This window comes from Pristiophorus japonicus, chromosome 15 (genome assembly GCF_044704955.1).
Source record: "Pristiophorus japonicus isolate sPriJap1 chromosome 15, sPriJap1.hap1, whole genome shotgun sequence".
Lineage (NCBI taxonomy): Eukaryota > Metazoa > Chordata > Chondrichthyes > Pristiophoridae > Pristiophorus > Pristiophorus japonicus.
Window position 1 is genome coordinate 42,954,222 of NC_091991.1, and position 12,651 is coordinate 42,966,872.

General features: G+C 42.3%; 1 protein-coding gene across 10 annotated transcripts in view; it reads right to left on the reverse strand.

Moving 5' to 3' along the window:
* Positions 1-12,651, reverse strand: part of foxp2 (forkhead box P2) — a 906,820-nt gene that overhangs the window by 830,272 nt on the left and 63,897 nt on the right. The window lies entirely within an intron of this gene.

Here is a 12,651-nt window from a genome sequence, read left to right on the forward strand (position 1 = left end):
GATGGATTGTGTGGGATACAGAAATATCATGCTGATCAAGAATATGCATCTTCAGAACCGTCAATGCACATTGCTGAAGTAGAGAATACCTGGTACGTCATCATGCACTGAATCCAGGCTGTAGCTGGCCTGTGAATGTTTGCTCCGAAAAGGTTCTATTCCCCAAGAAAGACATTCCATGACTTCATGATCATAAAATTCAATTGTTGAAAGAAAAGAAAATCAGTCAATTATATCCATTAATTTAAAACTGTTCGGATTATATAGGGCCCAATTTTCCCCAATGCCATTTTTTGGTGTATTGCCAGAGTTATGTCCATTTCTTCTGGCCCCAACTACTCTTTTAAAAAAAGAAGTTTCCCCCTTCTATTTTTTGAAATTGGCGCTGCACAGCTTGTCCTGCAGCTTTGGGGGGTGGAGCTTAATGTCTGCGCCAAAAAAAACTCGAGCAATCGTTAAAGGGGCATGGTGGCCCACCCTCCTCTGCCGGGTTCAGATAGTTGCATGGCTTTCTTATCATCTGCATCTTCCTTCTCATCATCAGCCACTCTCACGTCAGGTGGGTCTTCTACTACCAGCTGCTGCTGCCTCATGATGGCTAAATTATGCAGCATGCAGCAAACAACAGTGAACTGACCAGCAATTTCAGGGGAGTATTGCAAGTAGCCTCCGGAATGATCCAGGCATCGGAAACGCTGTTTCAAGATGCCAATGGCTCTCTTTATTAAACTGCATATTGCAATATACGACATGTATTCCCGGTCAGCTTCCGCCCGGGTTACGCGTAGGGGCGTCATGAGCCAGGCGGAGAGGCCGTATCCTTTGTCTCCCAGTAGCCAGCTCTGCCCTTCTGGCTGCTGCTGAAACAAGGCAGATATAGTGCTCTCGCGTAGGATGAATTCATCATGGGTGCTCCCTGGGTATCTTGCATCAGCTGGCATGATGCGATGCATGTCGTCACCAAAGAGTTGCACATTAATGGAGTGGAAGCCTTTCCTGTTCCTGTACATCTCAGAATCCTCCAAAAGGTGCTCGAAAGGCAATGTGGGTACAATCAATGCCCTGCACCTTTGGGAAGCCAGCAATCCTGGAGAAGCCCACAGCCCTTTTACACATTGCCTGGTGATCATGGGGAACTTTATGTAGTCATTCCTCTAGGCATATAGTGCAGCAGTCACCTGCCGAATGCAGATATGTGTTGTATGTTGAGAAATGGCGCCTGCTTCCCCAGTTGTGGCTTGGAACGATCCAGATGCATGGAATGAAAGTGCAGCTGTAACCTTCACTTCAACTGACAAAGCAATCCTCCTGACTCTTCTAGGTTGCAGGTCTGCTTTTACTAACTCGCAGATTTGTTGCAACTTCTTTGTGGAAACGCAGCCTTCTCACACAGTCTGCATCACTCTGGTGCAGGTCTGAATGCCTGTCTCGATACACCCGACATGGGTAAGGCCTCCTGCCCATCATCCTATTTGCTTTGAGATTCCTCATGCGATGACGTCGAGTCAATTGTCGCCTCTGCAGTACCATCATGCAGAAGGCTTGCACGATGTATGGCAGTCAGTATTGCCCCCATGATTAAATTGTACCTTTGCGAGAAGCTCAAAACCCCAGGCAGGACAACTTCTTTGTTGTCTCTCTCCCCCGTCAAGGTCGACGCCTTCGTATAGACCACAGGTCCCAGCATGCGCAATGGGCTTGCTTAGATCAGGAAACACCCCACCCCTCCCTGCCCCGCCCCACGCTCCACCCAGGGCTTCATTAGATGCTGCTTGCTGCATAGTGGCAGGGTTCTCATCCCTTCAGTTTGGCATCCACGCTCCACCCGGGCTTCATTTGATGCTGCTTGCTGCAGAGTGACATAGTGTAAAGCTTTTCCTGCCTTCAGTTTGGCTCCCAACCCACCCATCCACCCCACCCCACCTTCCCCCCCCCACCCCCCCCAGGCTTATTTTGATGCATAGTGGCATAGTGTAAAGGTTCTCATCCCTTCAGTTTGGCTTCCATACACCACGGGTTTCTTTTCAAGCCAAGCCCCGAGCCCCTATGTCCGGGCAAGGGACCGATTCTGCTGGCCGCGCTCTGACTCTCGAGTCGGATTTGGAGACGTTCAGTGATGGCATGGCACTTTAAAAGAAATCCAAACTTAAAGAATTGCATTCAACTTCCATTTTCTGCGTTTTCAGTTGGAAAAATTTAAGCTTGATGATGCATATTTGTGTGTTCTTGACATCCTCCAAAACTTCACGTAAAAACAATGGCATTTTTCTGTGCCAAATTTTGATGTGCACTGGTTTTTCTTAAGTGCCCAGAAGTTTTTTGGGGAATGGTCACATATGCCATCCTAGGAGAATTGTAATTTGGCCAAACTTGCATAATTGTGAAAAACTGGCACAGACATCAGGTTACGCCCCTTATGATGCAAAAAAAAACTAACCTAAAAATATCGTAACTGAGTTATGCTGATGCACAATCTTTGGGGAAACTTGGATTTTTAAAATTTAGGCCAAAAAAACAGCACAAGTCACTCGAGAAAATTAAGCCCATAATCCTGGCACCTAGCCCCATTCATTGAGTGGGTGGAGTAAGCCCATCACCCACCTAATGATTCGTTCAGGCAGTCCAAATCATTCTCATGTTTGGGCCTCAATTAAATAGAATTGGCGAGCTGCCTACACTAAAGACACATGGAGAAAAGCGAAGGGCCAGGACGATCAGCAAGGGGAGGCGACAGAAGGTCAGGCAATAGTTGGTAGATTTTTGAGGAGGTGCAGGAAGGTCTACCATAAACCTGTGTTTTGGGCCTTGCCTGGGAGACCTCCAGCAAATCCGTTAAGGATCGTTGGCTTAGCTGCACTCTATTCGATGCAAGTGGCTGGGACTTAGAGCTTGGGCACTATTTGAATGACAAAATTGCATCAGGGTCATACATACGTTGTGGGACCCCCATTTAAAAAAAAAAGACATTTCATGATTTATTCTGCGAAAAGTTTAAATGAGTACCCATTATTTAATATATCTTTACCTATGAATTTGATTTTTTAATCCCTCAATGGTTTTGAAGCGGAGAATACACAACAGGATACTATGCAAGATATTGGGTAGTTAGCTAATAATCTTAAGGGGATTGGGGTTTAACTGCACTTGGGTCATTCCTGCACTTTAGTAGGACTGGGGCTTTGGTAACATTGGGTTGGGGGTCATGGAATGTGTCAGTTTTGTGGTGCGGCTGCTAGAATTTTACAACATGGGGATCCTTTGGTCTGGTACCATGGAAGGAGAACGTCGGATTTGGCAGAACTGTGGGGTGAAATATTGGGTTTGGCTCACTGGTGGACTCTGGTTGTTGGCAGCAGCGAGAGGCAGAGACACAAATATAGCAATGCACTTCCAGGAACCAAATCATAATGCACCAAATTTAGTATTTGCAGAGATTTCTGATAAAGCTACAAACCAGGGCTACTAGACAACATCTTGCATTTACACTTGCAAATGTAACACCCCTATTTAAGGAGCGAGACAGAAAGCAGGAAACTATAGACCAGTTAGCCTAATATCGGTCATTGAGAAATTGCTGGAGTCTATCATTAAAGAAGTGGTAGCAGGACATTTTGAAAATCATAATGCAGTCAGGCAGAGTCAGCATGGTTTTATGAAAGGGAAATCATGTTTGACAAATTTGCTAGAATTCTTTAAGGGTGTAACGAGCTGGGTGGATAAAGGGGAATCAGTAGGTGTCGTGTGTTTGGATTTCCAGAAAGCATTCGATAAGGTGCCACATAAAAGCTTACTGCACAAGATAAGGGCTCATGGGGTTGGAGGTAATATATTAGCATGGATAGGGGATTGGCGAACTAACAGAAAATAGGGAGTCAGGATAAATGAGTCATTTTCAGGTTGGCAAACTGTAACTAGTGGGGTGCCACAGGGATCAGTGCTGGGGCCTCAACTATTTACAATTTATATTAATGACTTGGATGAAGGGACCGAGTATAATGTAGCCAAATTTGCTGACGATACAAAGATAGGTGGGAAAGCAAGTTGTGAGGAGGATGCAAAGAATCTACAAAGGGATATAAATAGGCTAAGTGAGTGGGCAAATATTTGGCAGATGGAGTATAATGTGGGAAAATGTGAGGTTCTCCACTTTGGTAGGAAAAATAAAAAAGTAAATTATTAATTAAATGGGGAGAGATTACAAAATGCTGCAGTAGAGAGGGATCTGGGGGTCTTTATACACGAAACACAAAGTAATCAGGAAGGCAAATGGAATGTTGACCTTTATTGCAAGGGGAATGGCTTATAAATGTAGGGAAGTCCTGCTACAACTGTACAGAGCGTGGTAAGACCACATCTAAAGTACTGCGTACAGGTTTGGTCACCTTATTTAAGGAATGATATACTTGCATTGGAGGCAGTTCAAAGAAGGTTCACGAGGTTGATTCCTGAGATGAAGGGGTTGTCATATGAAGAAAGGTTGAGCAGGTTGGGCCTATACTCATTGGAGTTTAGAAGTCTGAGAGGTGATCTTATTGAAACGTGTAAGATTGTGACGGGGCTTGACACGGTAGATGCAAAGAGGATATTTTCCCTCTGGGGGTGGGGGGGCATCTAGAACTGGGGGCATAGTTTCAGAATAAGGGGTCACCCATTTAAAAAGGAAATGAGAAGGAATTTCTTCTCTGAGGGTATGAATCTTTGGAATTCTCTACCCCTGAGAGCTGTGGAGGTTGAGTCATTGAATATATTTAAGGTCGAGATAGATAGATTTTTGAACGATAAAGGAAATCAAGGGTTATGGGGTGCAGGCGGGGAAGTGGAGTTCAGGCCAGGATCAGATCAGCCATGATGTTATTGAATGGTGGAGCAGGCTCGAGGGGCCAAATGGCCTACTCCTGCTCCTTATCTGACGAAGGGTCATCGACCCAAAACGTTAACTCTGTTTCCTCTCCACAGATGCTGCCTGACCTGAGATTTCCAGCATTTTCTGTTTTTATTCCAAATTCCAGCATCTGCTATATTTTGCTTTTGTATTCCTGGTCCTTATCTTATGTTCATATAACATCCTGAAAACATCCTAAAGTGCTTCGCAGTAGTGTTACCAAACAACATTTGACACCGAGCCATACAAGGAGATATTAGAAGAGGTAACCAAAAACTTGGTCAGAGCTAGGTTTTAAGGAATATTTTAAAAAGGAGGTGGAGAGGCAGAAAAATTGAGGGAGGGAATTCCAGAGCTTAGAGCTGAGGTAGCTGAAGGCACGGCCACCAATGGCAGATCGATTAAAATCAGAGATGCGCAAGAGGCCAGAAATGGTGAAGCGCAGAGATCTCGGAGCTTATTTAAAGTGGGTAAACTGCTCACCGAGTTACATTTTAGGTGCAAAACAGATAGCAGAGAGTTGATTTTTCCCCTACTCAGTTCATAGTACAATACTTCCAGACATTTAAGTCAAGGAAAGCGATTACTGGCAATCATTCGATCTCAAGTTGGCAACAAGGTTATTTTAAACCTGAATGAGTAGTGTCACTGAACAATATGTCTAAACTCATTCATCTGTTGAGTTCTCACTTTGACCTACTACATTGTAGGAAGGTACAAGACAGAAGGGTGGGAAAATTCAGAACTGCACATCTCCTCTTGACTGGTTTTACAGCATTATTGGTAAAGGGCCGGGGCAGATTGACCACTCAAAATCACAATTGCAGATGGTAGCAAAATGGAACAGTAAAGAAGAACTTGTTTGAAATTAAACCAAATTTCAATCCACATGACAATTAGAAACTGAATATAATAGTCTTCAGCAGAAAAAAAAGAGAAGTTTAAGTACTATGCTCTGTACTGCCACTGAAAGGCAAATAGCCTTTCCTCTGCCAGAGATGGTACACCATTGAAAGCTGTCATCTTATTCTCCCTATGAATGGAAAATAAATTTCATATCTACAACAGAGAACAGAAAACTGTGATCATGACCTTGGAACAGATCATTCACCTTCAGTTCCACTGACATGATGTACTTACCAGGCAAGATTCGGTATTACTTTCTCTTTAACAAAACATCGACTAGTCTTCCATCACTGCCAGACTTCCAGTGTAGTTTTGCAAAAGAAAAAGGAATTTGTAAGCTACTTTTCATTGCTGAATTGAATTAAGATCTCTAATTGGGACTAAGAAAGTAAAAAAAAAGACTTGCATTTACATAGTGCCTTTCATGACCACCGGACATCTCAAAGCGCTTTACAGCCAATTAAGTACTTTTGGACTGTAGTCACTGTTATAATATGGGAAGCTTGGCAGCCAACTTACGCACGGCAAACTTCCACAAACAGCAAAGTGATAAGGACGAGATCATTTGTTTTTATGATGTTGATTGAGAGATAAATATTTGGCCAAACACCAGGGATAACTCTCCTGTTCTTCTTTGAAATAGTGCCATGCGATATTTTACATCCACCTGAGGACAGAGGAGGTCTCGGTTTAACGTCTCATCCGAAAGACAGCAACTCCGACAGTGCAGCACTCCCTCGGCACTGCACTGGAGTGTCAGCCTAGATTCTTGTGCTCAAGTTCCTGGAATGGGACTTGAACCCACAACCTTTTGACTCAGAGGTGTGTGCTACCCACTGAGCCACAGCTGACACCAAGCTTCCCTTAGCAAAAGCGGAGCATTTTTAGAGCCAACCAATTTTGGGTGTTAGCCTTTCACAGAAATTATAGCACAGAAGGCAGTCAATCAGCCCATCTTGTCTGTGCCAGATCTAGCTCTTCAACTGAAGCTTTGACTTTAATCTAATTCCCCTATCTACTTGGCCTCTTGGATAACCAGATCTGTATCCAGTCAGTGACAAGCTAGTACAGGTTGTATCTCTCCAGTCCGGAACACTCTAATCCAGAAACATCAGTGGTTCGGCATCAGTCCCGGCGTGGGTGGCGTCCCGGTTTCCCGCGCTTCCTGGCTCTCTGTGTTCAGCGAGGTAAGCGGGCTGCGCAAGGAAAGAGAAGGGCAGGTGGTTGACTGAGGCGCTGAATTGGGCCCCGAGGGAAGAGGAGGGTTTAAAAAGAAAAAGAGCACCAAACCAGCACGGAGAGAGAGCGAGGCCAGAGTTACTCAGCCTGAGCCACAGTGTGGTAGAGGCATTCAGGAGCCCAGGCGCTGTCATCAGGTACTGGTAAGCCTCGGCTTGGCGTGACCTCCTGTGGTTCGGAAAAATTTCTCTTACGGCACCGGTCAGGTCCTGAGGGTGCCGGACCAGAGAGGTCCAACCTCTAGTACATGATAGAGAATACAGCTATTGTTGTAACTGTAAACCTTCCATGAAATGGGACCCAGTTTATCAACTAGTTGTGTAAAATGATCTGAGCGATCATTGTGCTAAGAAATCCAGCTGCAGTGGTTGTTTTGAGAACCTTTTAGAGTTCTCTGATCTATAACAGGATTTAAAGGCCTTTGCATTTTGGGGACCACACATTATTCCATTGTAATATAGATCCCTTGCCTTTTCTTAAAGTGAATAATCATTACCCAGGATAAGACTGCAATAATAATGTATGTTCTTCCTTTTGTAGAAAATCACTATACCAAAATACTATGGGAGTATCTTGCTGACTGACTTAGTAGATATCTTTTTTAGTCAGAGGACTGAGTGGGCATTCTGATGTAAACTTCCTGATGAACTCAACAAGGGTTCATCTCATAATGCAGCAGCACCAAGTTTTAATCACTAAAAACTGTGAGCTGTAAATACTTGAGCTCTACTCCTTTGACCCACATAACGTTCCATATCAATGAGTGTCAATAATCTCCAGATGTCCAGATGCAGTGGGTTGTACTTTGAGTATTTTTGAACCTAACTAGGGGGACAGCAGTTCCTGCCTGCATATGTTGAACAAATGAGGAAGAATTTTTCTTCTCTGCACCACTAATGCAGAGCGACAGGATGTATATTCTTGGCCAGTTCTTCAGGTGGATATAACACACTCTAACCACTCTCATAACTTTAGGTTGCCACCTCAAAAATGTACCACCTGAAGCATAAGGACCAGCTCACCCGCTGGCCTTGCCAACCAGATATTGGTATGTTACAAAAACAGAAAATGCTGGACACTAGTCAAAATTTGTGGACAGAACATATAAGGTCCCACTTCAGGTGTTAATCCTTAATCATAACAGGTATGTACTGCACAGTGACTAAAAAAAGGTAAAACATTAAATAAATGTAATACCTTTTTTTCCACGCATCTTTAAAAATATAAATGTAGTCCAATATTATGTAGTCATTTACTACAACCCAACTTTTGCAGGAGTTTTGCATTTTCTCAATTATAAATCCTATTTTTGTTGCATTTATTGAACTTTAAACAGTTTAAACCGTTGGATTTGGGTTTTAACAGTAATAATTGTGGATTTATCGCCTCAAAAACATAGAAAGACTTCTATTTACATAGCACCTTTCATGACCACCAAACATCTCAAAGCGTTTTACAGCCACTTTTGGGGTCAAGTTTCGGCCTGAGCTGCTCCTATTTTTTGAGCAACTAGTTTAGAATGGAGTATCTTAGAAATTGCAATTCACGGCCTTTAATTTGCTCCAGCTCAAGTGAGTTAGAACCGTTTCATTTTAGAACAGATTTTTTTTTCAAAAGGGGGCGTGTCTGGCCACTTCAGCCTGTTTTGCAAGTTTAGGCAGTGAAAACTTACTCCATTCTAAGTAAGTTTGGAGTAAGTGTAGATTTTTGTACGCTCAGAAAAACCTTGCCTACACTTAGAAAATCAGGCGTAGGTTACAAATCAGGCGTAGGGAACAGGGGCGGGGGGGGGGGGGAAAGGGGCGTTTACAAACATTAAACACTTCACTTTTACAAATAAAGAGCCATCATCAATAATAAATGATAAATGATAAATAAATGATAAATAAATCAATAAATCAATCCAAATAAATTAAATAAAAACATTAAAAATCACTCAATAAATAAAAAATTATTTCTACTTACCTACTGCAGCACCAGGGAGAAGAGGGGGTGGGGGGAAGAGAAGAAGGTTGGGGGGGGGGTGGTGGGGGGAGAAAGAGAGAAGACGACGAAGAAGCCCCGCACGCAGCTGCCGGGCTGCTGCCGACTCTTCGGGCGGGGCCCGCCCCAGCGAGATGCAGGGCGGGCGTGCCCCGCTAACGACGAGGAAGCCGGGCCCCGCCGAGGACTTTGAGCGGGGCCCGCACGCAGCCAATGCCGGGCTGCCGCCGCCGCCTCTTTGGACAGGCCCCGCCGCCGAGGTAAAATGCGCAGGCCACTCGGCCGGGGATAGGGTCATCGCCCTGGAGACAGGACGCGCGCAGCTGCCAGCACTGTTTTCGGCGCAGGGCCGTAGCTCCGCCCCCAGCAGCTCCTGCTGCGCCGCGCCGAGGTGGAATTGAGCCTACAGCTATGTAAGAATCGCAAGGTAAGTATTCGGCGCAATTTTTGTTCTATAAATTAGGCGGGCCTCTCCGATGTGCGCCGTTCTAGCGGGCGGCCGAAACTTGACCCCTTGGAGTGTAGTCACTGTTGCAATGTCTTTCTTTCTTTCATTCAAAAACATAATAGCATATTTTTGATTATACAATTGGTGGTCAAATGCTGTATTACTGTACTGCTCAATATTGCACTGTATACTATACTTTCAAATATTAAAATATCTCTAATACATAGCTCTACTCCATTACATGATAATTTCAACTATATTACACATTCCCATGGGAGATTTATTTGATCTGCACATAACTTGAATTTCCGTGTGTTTTCTTAAAGTAAAAAAAAAAGTATCCACTAGATGTTACATTTTTTTTTAAAAAGATTGGCGTAACAGACAATTATTGCTGTATCCAAACCCAAATCCGGTAACTTAAAGAATTTTAAACTTAAATAAATGCAAGAAAAATAGTATTTATTATTGAGAAAGCATGAAACTCCTGCAAAAGCTGGGTTATTTAAAAATTGTGTTAAATTAAAATGAAAACGGCATTCATCCAAAACTCTATCAAAGAAGAGTACCATAACAATATGTTTTATCAACCTTGATACAGAACCATCTCATTTTTAAAGGATGTCAAGTGATGGCAGCTGGCAAGCCATAAGGCTGTCTGAACACTGTCTCTTTGAATAAGAACACTGAAAAGAACCGCTCATTGGCTTTCTATTCACAAAAAAGATTCAACAGAATACCAAACCAAGAGGTCTTGTGGATAAAAGGAAATACAATGCTACCAGGTCTGATTATTTTATCCAATAATTTTGTTATCTCTTAAATAATAGTCCTTTTGCACAGAGATGATGTGGTGGGAAATAGGCAACTACTTTTTAAAAAGGGGGAAAGTGCCTTATCTGTATCAATTTTGCAATTCTGTTGAACAAAGATATTCTTTAAACTTACCCTATTCACTACAGGATATGCAATTATCCTCAATTCATAGTCTAGACATAACTGTTTCAGACCATTTTAAGACCCTTGCAACAAGCATACTGCTTTAAGCAAGCGAGGTTAAATCTGAACTAGATAAATTAGCAAAGAACATAATAAGAGTAATAAAAGAACTTTATCCTCAATACCTTCAAGTTGAGGCTAAATTAGATTTCATTGAAATGCATATCAGTTGAACTAGATTAGTGAATTTTAGCAGCTGTCAACATCATAACAAAATACAAATACAATTCTTCCTTATCTCTTTGCTTCCATCTGCTGCCTTGTTATTTACCTTCCTCGATTTACTATGCAGATCTAAATAAGGCACATCAAGGAGGGCTTACAGTACAATGGCTTCTTAAGCTTCGCATCAAGGTATTTGAAACCAAAGCACTGAAAGCACTGCCATCAAAGATATATCTCTAATGAACTTCCCTATCGAGGAGTGTTTGGTATTTAATACTGCTATGAAAAGAAATGTCTACAAATCAGAATTGCCTAGGAAAGGAAATGCCTATAAGTCCTGATGAGATTAACACATTGCAGAACTTAGCAGGGTCCATGTGCCAACCAGAAAGGAGTAAAATAGAGGGGTGGAGGGGGCGACTCCTCAGTGCATCAAGAGTTAATGTGCCCCCTTCAGACAAAAGAAAAAAGCTTCCCTTCAGACAATCCAAGCTGTCAAAGCACAGCAAGTCGTTTGACAAGGTCAGAAGGTCAGAAAAGGGTTCAACAAGTTACTTCAAAAGGCCTCCAAGGGACTTTAGCTGCTGGTCACAGCTAAGTGGACACTTGATCAAACAAGGCAAGCCTGTTAGCAACCTATAGATCGTAATCATTATCACAATCAACAGCTTGGCTGAAATTATTTTCCTCTTTATAAACACAGTATTTCTGGTCTTACCATCACTAGTGAACAAAAAAATTAGCAGCAATTTCATGGTGCATAACTTAATTTATGATGACAGCTTGCAAAATTTGTTTCTTTATTTTCCATTTTGGTTCTTCCAGGAGCAATCTACGGCTTTATAAGATAACACCTCCTAAGAAAACAATCCCACTGTGCCACCTCCCTTATTTGAAGTGACCTTGTGAAGTTAAACGGAGAACTGAGCAATTGAGTTTTTTTATGCTACTGGGCAAACACCCACACTTTTAATATTTTTTAAAAATAATTTCTTAAATATTTTCATATATTGTTAATTCATTTGCTCCAAATTTGTGACAAAACATCAGCTTCAATATATTTAACAACAGAGATTTTGTTTGTCAATATATATATTTTTTTAAGGTTAAACATGTTCTCCAAAATATCCAAGGCGAATTACCAAAATAGACAGTTTAAAAAATTGATCTAGTTCAATGTATCAAATGCTTTAAATATACCTATACAATTCTTTTAAAATGTTTTAATCACTCATGTCTTACTGTGTAACATCCCTTGAGCATGTAATGTGGATCAATCAGCTCCAAACCTAAGTAGACATGTTGCAGGCTTGAGTGCCTGGAAATCATGCTGCAGGCTCAGCAGATGATGAAACCGAGGTATACAGTGTGTGGCAGCCCCACATGGCAACCATTAGCTTCTAGGCATGTCAGAATTACCCTACAGTCAATGACAGCAAACACCTTCCTTTTTTCTTGCCTCCAATACAAACTCTGCCTCCCGCAGCAACCCCCACGAAATGCCCCCACTCACTCATAAAACATTGCAGGCAATCTTGCGGAAACAATCCCCACAACAGAAGCAACATCTCATAACCGTAGTACTAAAATCACAGTTGTCTTTTTTTGCTAGATTTCTTTCCAAATGGGCTGTGTTCCAGGCTCATTTGCAACCACAAGAGACTGCCGCCTTCCCTTGTTTAATGAAATGACAAAACAACAGATTTGCATATGTGAAAAACAGGTGTTGTAACAGGTTTGACTCCTCTTGACCTAACTCATGTAGGAGAAGTCTATCAGCAACAGCTGTCCCTGAGGTGTCTGGGCTCTGATGAGCTCTCAAAACTCTACCATCTGTGCCACTGTTTGCTGAAAAGTGACAGATTAGATCAAAAACCAGAAAAGAAAAATATACTTCACTGACTCCTAACCAATATAGCAGATCCTTTTTATGAATAGTATATTTTATGCAGATACTATGGTGAAGAAGGTTTTACAGGAATTTACCAGTTGTAGACTATAATTAACTCAAATCTGTTGAAAAGCAGTT